Genomic DNA, 11,771 nt, shown 5'->3' on the forward strand with positions numbered 1-11,771 from the left:
AGGGAAGCTGCAGAGTAGAAGAATTGAAGGTCAGTATGTTGATATTGGTCTCAAGCGCATTGATGTACATTTGTGTATTGGGGAAGGGGAGTGAAGCTTGAGAGTGGGCCAGTGGGGAGGGGTAAATATTTTGTGATGCTGTCTACCTATGGGCTTATAAAGTTTATGGCTGCATTAGGAGGACAAGCATTACCATTAGCATGAAAAGTAGGGCAGACCTCAGTTGCAAAAGCTTCTAGCCATACACATAGGGCAATACGTAAATGATACACCTTATTGCATTCACCCATTCACCCTCCCCTGTTCACGCTAATTGGAAATTTCCATCCATTTCAGAGAAGTAACACAACTATCAATCATTTTCCCTGGCACGAATCTTCCAGGAGAAAGAAAATGGAATACACCTAGCGACAGAGCTCACGCACTAGTAGTCCATGTGTCTTAGATTTAATATCTGATGACTAGCTGCATTGAAGCCAAGAGGTGGTTCACAAAGTTGCTGCACATTAGAATCACCTGGGGAACTCTGAGACCTTCCCGTGCCCAGGCTCCTCCCTAGACCTACTGAATCAAAATCTCTGGGGCTGGGACCCAGACACCAATGTTTTTCTTCAAAGCTCTTTAGGTAATTCAAACGAGCAGCAAAGCTTGAGAACCAGCCCAATAATGGGAACAAACTTATTTCACACAGATAAAGTGGGGCAATTCATATGTTAAAAGAACGTGAATATATGTATATATTTCTTTTTTTCACTTTATTCTGTTTGTATTTCAAATAGGCTTTTTTTTTTCCTTCTGCAAAAAGCATTATTGTTTCCATTTGGTCCAAGGCTTGGGAGAGGGCTCCAGGGCGGTTACAAAGCTGCCTAGTGGCTGCAGAGCGGGGCTTCAGGCAGAAGCTCTGACGCCAGAGGGTCTCCTCAGACGCGGCTGGACTTCAGAGACTCCTGTTTGGCTCGAGGGTGAGCCTTTCAAAGAGATACTCGCCCAGCACAGCCTGCGGACCAGCCAGCCTGCGGAGGTTGGTCAGGTGGTCTCCCATCTTCTGGATGAGTTTTACCTGCTCCTCCAGGAAGCGGCTCTCCAGGAAATCACAGAACTGGGAGTCTGCACGGGCAGGACCCAGGGCGCGCAGATCCGTTAGTGCCTGGTTCAGATTCTTCTCCCTAAGAATGGCGGCTTCCACAGCATCCTGGGTTTTACCCCACTCATCCTGAGAAGGCTTCTGCGCATCCTGGAAGAGGGCGCGGCCGCAGCACTGGTTTTGCATTTTCAAGAGGCGCTGGGCGCCCTCACACTTCTCCTCAGCCAGTTGGCGAAAAATGTGGCCCATACTGTCCAGAGTCCCATTGTTGCTGTCGAAATAGATGCTCAGAGAGAGGTAAGTGTCCACAGATGCATGTTGAACAGGCGGTGGACGGCGGCCTCCACCTCGGTGGAATAATTCTGACGAACCTGTGAACTCGTGGTTGATCAGTGATAAGGAGCTAAGCTCAAAAACTGGTGTTGGCCTGTCCTGGAGGCTGAGGATAGCTGAGTGTCTGATTCCAAAGGTTGCGAAAGGAAGAAAGGTTGGAAGGTGGTCGGGGGCTGGAGCAAGGAGCGTCCCTGGGTCTGTTCATTCCAAACACTGTTGAAGCAAAAGACAGATCTGCAGGACTGCCGAACGCACTGCCTCAAATAGGCTTTGATATAAATGAACAAGAAGTCCAAGCAAGGACAAAACTTACCCTTCCTCCCACCAAAATAGCTGGTGATACTAGAATCTAGATCTGGGAAGGGATTCTTCCATTGCTTTCTTAACATTCCAAGCCACTAGAGCAGTGGTTCTCAAAGTATGGTCACCTTGTAACCAAGCAGTACCCTATGGGGCCTTCCTAGGACAGACCCATCCCCCATATCCTCTATTGTAGTTTCTCTCTGAAGTACTCAGATAATAGTATCTCAGGCATATTTCTTGAGTTTTCAGATGCTAAAAACCACCACCCAATGGAAGAAATGAACTCCTTGATGATCATGAGCACGTAGCCCTCAGACCTCCTGGCACCTAAGGATGGATAATGTTACCTGCCTTGTGGCCTCAACATCAGCCAATCAGAGGATTGTGCACCAGCTGATCACATGCCCTGGGATGTCCCTCCCTCACCTGGCCTTTAAAAATGCTTTGCTGAAATCCTTTGGAGATTTCAGGGGTTTTGGAACACGGACCACCCCTCTCCTTGCTCGATCCTGCAATAAACCTTTCTCTTCTCCAGACTCCAACCTTTAGGTTTGTTTGGCCTCACTGTGCTTCAGACACATGAACCTGCATTCAGTAACAACTTGACCAGCTTTACCAGCGTCCCCTGATAATGTGTCAGATATTCAAGTTTTAGGGCCCTATCCCAGCCCTATGGAATCAGCAACTCTAGTGGGGCTCAGTGATCTCTGTTATAACAGGCCCTCCATATGATTTTTATTCACCTTAAAGTTTGAAAATATCTGCATTGTCAGCTGGCCAAAGTGTCCACCAGCAGGTGAAGGGGAGTGATGCCTGGAAAAGATAGGGAGTAGCCAAGGCAAGTACAGCAGCATTTGCCGTGGTAGTAATGGAGAATGCCTTTTCTCCACTGGTTGGCACAGACTAGTATCTGGGAGCAGTGGCAGGGTTATTTAGGATGCTTTACAATTCAATGTAGTGACCGCTGTCCTGGTTTGCCAGGGACTTCCCCTGTGTGAACACTTAAAACCTCATCCTGGCAAACCCCTTAGCCCTGGATTTGAAAAACTTAGGGAATAACATGAAATTTAGGGGAAACATGATCTAGGATTTGGGCGAGTCACAAGTGCTAATTAAAGCTAAGCAAGTATGGTCAGCATCTAGCCTTCTTTACCCCTTTGTGGGAAGGTAAATCTGATTGGGTGAAAGGACTTATTGTTAAGAAATCTTTGTAGAAACATCCCCTTCTGCTTAGTCTGCTGGTTCTCAGTTCTGGCTAGACACTGGCATCGTCTGAGGAGATTTAAAGTTATTTTATTGGTCTAGGATGACCAACAGTCAGTGTGAGGGTTTTTAAAAAGTGCTTCAGATGATTCTAATATGCAGCCAAATTTAGGTGCCACTGCTTAAGCTTTTGAACCACTGCTACATATTTTCACCTCATCTTCCTATGAGAATATCCAACTGTAGTTGAGGTTTGTTTGTTTTTCTTTTTCTTTTTTTAACTCTCTTATTATAAGATTTACTGTCTTAAATAAGATTGAATGTACAGAAAATCCTGCTAGTCCATCTGGTACAGCTAGATACTTAGAATAATATCGTTAAGATATATACCATTTAAGTACTGTGACTGGCCTTTTTAAAATTAACATATGCATTGAATTAGTACAATCTCTTTTGAAGTTGTCATGTTGGGGAGCTATACCTGTAATCTGCTGCCATTGCTAAATATCTGGACAACTCTTATTAGGAATTGTTTTTAAAAATCTTTAGGGATTAAAACCAAGAGTGCTGTATTATTTGTACTGGGACCACAAAAACCTCACAAAGTTTCCCCACTGTACCTTCTACCCCCATCTCTAACCCTTGGCAACTTCTAATCTGTTCTCTATCTCCACAGTTTTGTTATTTTAAGAATAATACGTAAACATAATCATGAATTACTTAATCTTCGGAGATTGGCTTTTAAACATTTTTTCTTCAGCATCATTCCCTTGAAGTTCATTTTAATTTTTGCATATATTAATAATTTGTTCCTTTTCGTTGCTCCGTAGTATTCTATCATAAGATTTTATCACAATTTGTTTCAACATTCATCCATTGAAAGACATTTGGGTAGTTGCCAGTTATTGGCTATGATAAATAAAACTGCTATGAACATTTATGTGTAAGTTTCTGTGGGAACTTAATTAAGTTTTTGTTTCTTTTGGATAAATGCTCAAGAGTACAAGTACTGCGTTGTAGGGTGAATCTACTTTTAGGATTAAAAGAGACTGTCAAGCTGTTTCTCAGAGTGGCTAAACCATTTTATTTTCCCACCAGTGACGTGATATAACTTTTCTACGTACTCGCCAGCATTTGATGTTGTCACTATAATTTTAGTTATTCTCTGATATCTCATTATGGTCTTAATTTGCATTTCCCTAATGCTAATGATGTTGAGCATCTTTTCATGTGCTTCTTTGCCATGTGTATATTCTCTTCCATGAAATGTCTGTTCCTGTCCTCTGCCTATTTTCTAGTTGGATTTTTTTAAGTTGTTTGGAGAGTTCTTTGTATATTATAGATACAAGTCATCTGTCTCATATGGGATTTTCAAATATGTTTTCCCACTGTGTAATCTGAGTTTTCATCCACTTAAAAGGATCTTCTATGAAGCATTTTTAACTCATTTTGATGAGATACAATTTATCAGTTTTTGCTTTTATTGATCATACTTTCGGTGTCAAGTCTAAGAATTATTCACCTAGTTCTAGATGCCAAAGATTTTCTATTTTTTTTTCTAAAAATGTCCTGCTTTTACATTTAAGATTATGATCCACTTTGATTTAATTTTTGTGTAAGGTGTGGAGGTTTAGGTTAAGGTTCATTTTTTGTTTGTTTTTGTCAAGGGATGTCCAACTGTTTCAGTACCATTTTTTGAAATGTCTATTCTTCCTTGATAGCTTTTGCACTGCTGTCAAAAACAGGTTAAATGTATTTATGTCAGTCTATTTCTGGGTTCTCTATTCCATTCCATTGATCTATGTATCTACCCTCCAAAATTACTGCAAAGTCTTGAAATTGGGTGGATTAATTCCTCCCATTTTAATCTTCCTTTACAAATTGTTTTAGCTATTCTTCAGCCTCTTCTTACCATACAAATCTTAGAAAAAGCTTGTCTATATCCGCAAAAACCTTGAGGGCATTTTAAGAGTAATTGTGTTAAGCCTCTTAACTTGGGGAGAATTGACATCTTTATTATGTTGTGTTTCCTAATCCATGAACAAGGTATGTCTCCCTATTTGTTTGGGACTTTAAAATTTTTCTTCATCAGCATTTTGTAATTTTCAGTATAGAGGTCCTATAAATGTCCTATTGGGCTTGTATTTAAGTATTTATTTAGGTCAGTTGTAAATGGCATCACATATTTTAATTTAAGCTTCTACACATTTGTTATTAATATATAATGTGATAAAATTGTGTTGATCTTGTACTCTAAAACATTTACAAACTAATATTATTTCTCAAGCTTTTTGTGGATTCCTTGGTATTTTCTCCATTTAGATTATCATGTCCTCTTCAGACACAGACAGTTTTACTTTTCCTTAGGCAATATAATAGGATATATTACTCTTCAACATTCAGTAGGATATATTCCTTCCTATTCAACATAGTAGGAATAGTCCTTTTATCCTTTAAATGAACTTTTTAAAAATTTAACTTTTAAATGTATGTATTTATTTATTTTTGCTTTATTTTCTTACTAGAACCTCCAGTAATACATTTAATAAAAGTGGTGAGAGCAGATATCTGTGCCTTGTTTCTGATCTTACAGAGAAAGCATTCAGTCTTTCACGGTTAAATATAATCTCGGTATAGGTTGTTTGTAGATCATCTTTATGAGTTTCAGTATGTTCCTTTTCTATTCCTAGTTTGCTTGGAGTTCTTTTTTCTTCTTTTTTTACAATCATGAATGGGATTGGATTTTGTCAAGTGCTTTCTCTGCATTATTGGATAGGATCACATGACTTTTCCCTTTAATCTATTGGATATGGTGGATAACATTGTTTGATTTTAAAATATTTAACCAACTTTGCATAACTAGAATAAATGCCACTTGGTCATGGTATATTATTCTTTTTATATATTTCTGGATTTAATTTGCTAATATTTGGCAGAGGATTTTTACAGCCAATTTCATAAAAAATATTAGTCTGTAGTTTTCTTCTTTCTATCGTATCCCTGTCCGGTTTTGGTATCAAGGTAATACTGGCTTCATAAATTTAATTAGGAACTGTTCCTTCTACTTCTATTTCTTATCAAATCATGTAAAATTGGTGTTAATTCTTTATGTCTTGGGTAAAAGTGAAACATCTAAGCCTGAATATTCCTTTTGGGAGTTTTTAAATGAAAAACCAGTGTTTCTAATGGTTACAGGAAAACTGAGATTATCTATTTCATCTTGGCTGAGTTTTGGTAGTTTTGAGTGTAGAAGCATTGGCCCATTTCACCTACATTTTTCAATTTATAGTGTAGACTTGCTCATAACAACTTGTTCCTCATTAACCTGCAGGATATGCCATGGTATCCCTGGTTGCATTTCTGATATCTGTGATTTGTGCCATCCATCTTTTTATCTTTATCAGTCTTGCTAGATCTTTATTGATTAGATTGTTTATTTCCAAGAACCAGCCTTTTGTTTCATTGATTTTCCCCCCTATTTTCCTGTTTTCAGTTTCATGGATTTCTATTTCATCTTTATTATTTCCTTCTTTCTGCTTGTTTAGTGTTTTTTCCTCTTCCTTTTTTACTGTTGTAATATAGAAAATTAGATTATTGCTTTGAAACACTTTCTTTCCCAATTTAGTGCTATAGACTTCTCTTTCAGCATTGCTTTCACTTCATTCTGCAAACTTTGATCTGTTATATCTCCATTTCCTTTTATTCTATGCATTAAAAAATATTTCCTTGATGCTGTCTTTTTTACCCATGAGTTATTTGGAATTGTGATGTTTAGTTTTCACGTGATTGAAGATTTTCCTGTTGTCTTTCTGTTATTGATTTCTAGTCTGATTCCATTATGGCTAGAGAACATACTCTATGATTTTAATTCTTTTAAATCTGCTAACTTTTTATGAATATATAAATGAAAGAAATAAGAAAACCTCTGAGTCTTAGCATCCAACACTTAGGCACATTACAATTTAAATCTGCTAAGGTTCTTTTTATTGCCCAGTATATAGTATATGAGTGAATATTCCATGGACACTTGAATATGTATTCTGCTGTTACTGAGTGTGTTCTTTAAATGTCAGTTATATCCTATTGATTGATGATGTTTTCATTTCTTCCATATTCTTGCTGATTTTTCTCTCTGGTAGTTCTATAAATTGCTGTGCTGAAGTCTCAAATAATAATTGTGGATTTAAAATTTTCTCCTTTTACTACTTTTTTCAGTGTTTGCTTCATGTATTTTGAAGTTCTGTTGTTTGGTGCACACACATTTTGTATCATTGGGTCATCTAGGTGGATTATTCCTGTTATCTTTATGTAATGACCCTGTTTGCCCCTAATAATTTCCTTTGCTCTGAAGTCTACTTTATCTGATATTAATATAGCCATTCCTACTTTTTCTGATTAACGTTCACATGATATATCATTATCTTCCTTTTACTTTGAACTCCCTATATCATGATGTTTAAAGTAAACTTCTTATAGACAGTATATAGTTGGATCATGCTTGTGAATTTTTAATCTACTCTTCCAATCTCTGTCTTTGACTTGGTTATTTAGATCATTTACAGTTAATGTAATTATTGCTATGTTAAAGATTAGGTCTACCATTTTATTTTTTGTTTTGTCTTTTACCTTAGTTTCTCAATCCTGTGTTTCTCTTATTTTGCCTGGTGGGTTACTTAAACATTTTTTAATAAGTCCATTTTAATTTAATTTATTTATAATCATTTGTGTATACTGTTTGTATAGTTTTCTTAGTGGTTACTTTTGGCATCACAGTATACATATGTAACTTACCATAGCCTACTGGAATCAGTGTTTTATTACTTCAAGTGAAGTTTCAAAATTTTACTTCCATTTAGTCTCTTAATATTCCCCAGTTTTAAAGTATGATTTTCTGTAGTATTTCCTTTCTCTACATTGAGAACCACATCAGATGGTGTCATAATATTTGCTTTGACCATCAGATAGTATTTAAGAAACTCATGAGGCTAATGATAGTCTCTTATATTTACCCCATTTGTTTTCACCCATTCCATTGTTCCCCTTTTCTTTCTGAAGTTCCCAGTCTTCTGTTATTGTTTTTTTTTTATGTTTTCATAACATTAGGTGATATCTGGGCTTTCCAGTGCCATTGGATATGAGTTTCAGGAAACACTGAGTCTGGCTCACTTAATGCTGCTGAGTTGGAGGGTTTGTATATGTTGGGCCTGTTGGCGCAGCAGGTGCTAGCAGATTAGACTAATGTTGATGGGACTAGTGCCACAGGAGGATGGGTTCCCATTCAGGCTATGCTGCTGCTACAGTAGATCAAGTCCCCCTCTACCCCAAGTGTGGGGCAGTGACCTGCTGCTGTCACTGCTTTGTATTAGGCTGCTTTTGCCTCAGGTGTGTGGTGGGATCCCTTGGAAGCTGCTGCTGCTGTCAATCACAAGGTTAAATTCATTTCAGAAATACTTAAGTATAAATATATAGCCTGGCTCCTGTAGGACCCCTGTAATAGTTTTTTATTGCTTTCATACAAATTACCACAAATATAGTGACTCAAAACAATGTAAATTGATTACCTTACAAGTCTGACATTGGTCTCAATTGAGTAAAGTAAAAGTGTTGGCAGGATCGACAGATGAATGGATAAAGATGTGGCACATATATACAATGGAATATTACTTAGCCATAAAAAGAAATGAAATTGAGTTATTTGTAGTGAGGTGGATTGACCTAGAGACTGTCCTACAGAGTGAAGTAAGTCAGAAAGAGAAAAACAAATACCGTATGCTAACACATATATATGGAATCTAAAAAAAAGAAAAAATGGTTATGAAGAACCTAGGGGGCAGGGCAGGAATAAAGACGCAGCCGTAGAGAGTGGACTTGTGGATACAGGAAGGGGGAAGGGTAATCTGGGATGAAGTGAGAGAGTGGCATGGACTTATATACACTACCAAATGTAAAATAGATAGCTAGTGGGAAGCAGCCGCAAAGCACAGGGAGATCAGCTCTGTGCTTTGTGTCCACCTACAAGGGTGCGATCGGGAATGGAGGGTGGTAGGGAGATGCAAGAGGGAGGAGATATGGGGATATATGTATACGTATAGCTGATTCACTTTGTTATGAAGCAGAAACTAACACACCATTGTAAATCAGTTATACTCCAATATAGATGGTTAAAAAAGAAAAAAAAGTGTTGGCAGAGCTACATTCTTTTCTGGAGGCTCTTAGGGGTGTTTCTGTTCCCTGGACTTTATCCGCTTCCAGCGGTCACTTGTAGTCCTTGACTCAGAGTCCCCTTTCTCCACCTACAAAACCCAAAATGTTGAATCTCTCTGATTCTGCTTCTATTAGGACATCTCTCTCTTTCTCTTTCTACAGTTGGGAATGGTTTTCTACTTTTAAGGACTCATGCAATTAGATTTGTTCCATGAGGTAATCCAGGATAATCTTTCTATCTCAAGGTCTGTAACTTCAGTCATATCTGCAAAGTCCTCTTCACCATGTAAGGTAACATATTAATAGGTTCTAGGGATTAGGGTGAGGGCATTTTTAGGAGCCATTATGCTGCCTACCACACCCTTAACAAGTGACCTTGAGAAAATTACTAAGATTTTTAAAGCCTTACTTTCCTCAAACATAAAATGGAAAGAAAGCTAACTAGTTAATATCATGAAAGTGAAACAGTATATATGAAATCAACTAATTCAAAAAATAAGATTTCTTCTTTTTCTTTATGATTTACATGATTCTCAGAGTTCGGTTACTTGAAGAGTTACTTTTTTTTTAAACAGAACTAAGGAATTTCAGGGTTCAGGTGCTGTAAGATTGTCTGAATTATCTGAGTAACAATTAGCTAAGCACAGGTGTAAAGCATTTGATTTACTCCCTGGTTTTCTTTATCTTCTCATCCCAGTAAATGCATATCCCTTTTCTAGCTCCAGCCAGTAGAGTCAGAGCTTGTTGTACTGTTTAACTAAAGTTCAATTTAAATTCTCTCTACATCTCCAGATTCTCAGCCCTGGTTGCATATTATAATCACCTGGGGAGATTTCAAGAACTACCGATGCCAAATTTCTACCTCTCATGGATATTTGAGGAGGGACCTGGAATGAAATGCTCTAGCTTATGGTTTTTGGAACCAAATCATAGTCTACACTGAGCCAAATTATTTGTGAGATCACCTCTAAAAAGGAATTTATCTGTGGTGACTAATGCTCTTCCTTTGTCAGTATGCTTGATTTGTCCCTCTTTGGGGGAAAAAAAGAGGGGGAAAAAACCCCCAGCAGTTGTGCTCCCTGAATTATAACCTGATGCTTTGGAATTAGTGTTGGCTTAGAGCGCACATCTTCGGATACCCATTCTCTCTCCTGCTTCCTTGCATGAACTTATATCCTTGGGCAGTGTTTCATCCACCACCCTCTTTTGCTTCTAATCTTAGCAAGTAAAGTCTCCCCTTAATGAAATAGCATTTCATGAGGCTTACTGGGAGCATAGGTCTGTTCCAGACCTATCCTATGTTAGCTAAAGCAGATATAAGTGATGTATTTTTGGCATTCATCCTTGTGGGTTGGAAAGAGAAGACAGAATTTTATCCTTTAGGTGTCATCGGACTGGACAAATGGGCTCTTTCCCTCTGCTGCCTATCATGTAAAAACCTGAGGGTGTTACCTCTAGAAGGTATCTTCTAGTTATCAAAATAGTTCAGATAAGTCAAATTTCTCAGTAAAAGATGACAAAACTATGGCTTAGGTGGTTAATTTTCTATGTCAATTTGTCTGGGCCACCATGCCCAGTTATTTGGTCAGATATTATTCTGGATATTTCTGTGATGGTGTTTTCGTGTTTTTTACAATTTTTATTTATTTATTTATTTATATTTTTGGCTGCGTTGGGTCTTCGTTGTCACACGTGGTCTTTCTCTATTTGCAGCAAGCAAGGGCTACTCTTTGTTGTGGTGTGCAGGCTTCTCATTGTGGTGGCTTCTCTTGTTGCAGAGCATGGGCTCTAGGTACACGGGCTCAGTAGCTGTGGTGCACGGGCTTATTTGCTCCACGGCACATGGGATCTTCCCAGACCAGGGCCCAAACCTGTGTCCCCTGCATTTGCAAGCGGATTCTTAACCACTGCGCCACCAGGGTAGTCTCCGTGATGGTGTTTTGGATGAAATTCATATTTAAATTGGTGTTGGACTTCGAGTAAAGCAGATTATCCTCCATAGTATGGGTGCGCCTCATCCAATCAGTTGAAGCTCTTAATAAAACAAAGACTGACCTCCCTGTCGCAAAAAGGAATTCTGCCAGAAGACCTACAGAAATTGAACTGCAACTCTTCCTAGAGTCTCTAGACAGCCTAACCTGCAGATTTTGAATTGACCAAGCCTCTATTATTGTGTGAACCAATTGTTTAAAATCTCTCTCTCTCTTTCTCTATCTTTATATAGATATGGATATAGATCTAGGTATCATTATTGATATCTAGATCTATATCTATCAATATATATGGGCACATTGTATACACATGCTGTTGGTTCTGTTTTTCTGGAGAAGCTTGACTAATATAGTGGCCCATATAAATAAAAGGATGAACCCAAGTTCACCCAGGTAGAAATTAGTACAATGAGAACTGGAACTTAAGGCCTCATGACTCATTCAGCTGTGAACACTGACCCAGAACTGGGGTCCTCAAACTCTGGCCCACTGATCAGATCTCGCTTGACTCCTGGTTTTGTACATAACATTTTGCTTGAACACAGCCACACCCATTCATTAATGTATGGTGCATGGCTGTTTCTGTGCTACAGCAGCAGATAGGCAGTTGCAACGGAGAGGTATGGTACACAAAATCCAAAATATTTACTATC

At 38.4% G+C, this 11,771-nt stretch overlaps 1 pseudogene across 1 annotated transcript; it reads right to left on the minus strand.

Annotated features, from left to right (window-relative positions):
• Nucleotides 1–771: 771 nt before the first annotated feature.
• Nucleotides 772–5,576, minus strand: LOC308611556 (ferritin light chain-like; annotated as a pseudogene). Its single transcript has 2 exons — nucleotides 5,538–5,576; nucleotides 772–1,455 (listed from the first exon to the last, which is right to left on the minus strand). The product of its transcript is annotated as a ferritin light chain-like (transcript).
• Nucleotides 5,577–11,771: the final 6,195 nt, after the last annotated feature.

This window comes from Mesoplodon bidens, assembly GCF_964165515.1.
Source record: "Mesoplodon bidens genome assembly, contig: HAP1_SCAFFOLD_302, whole genome shotgun sequence".
NCBI classification, from domain to species: Eukaryota; Metazoa; Chordata; class Mammalia; order Artiodactyla; family Ziphiidae; genus Mesoplodon; species Mesoplodon bidens.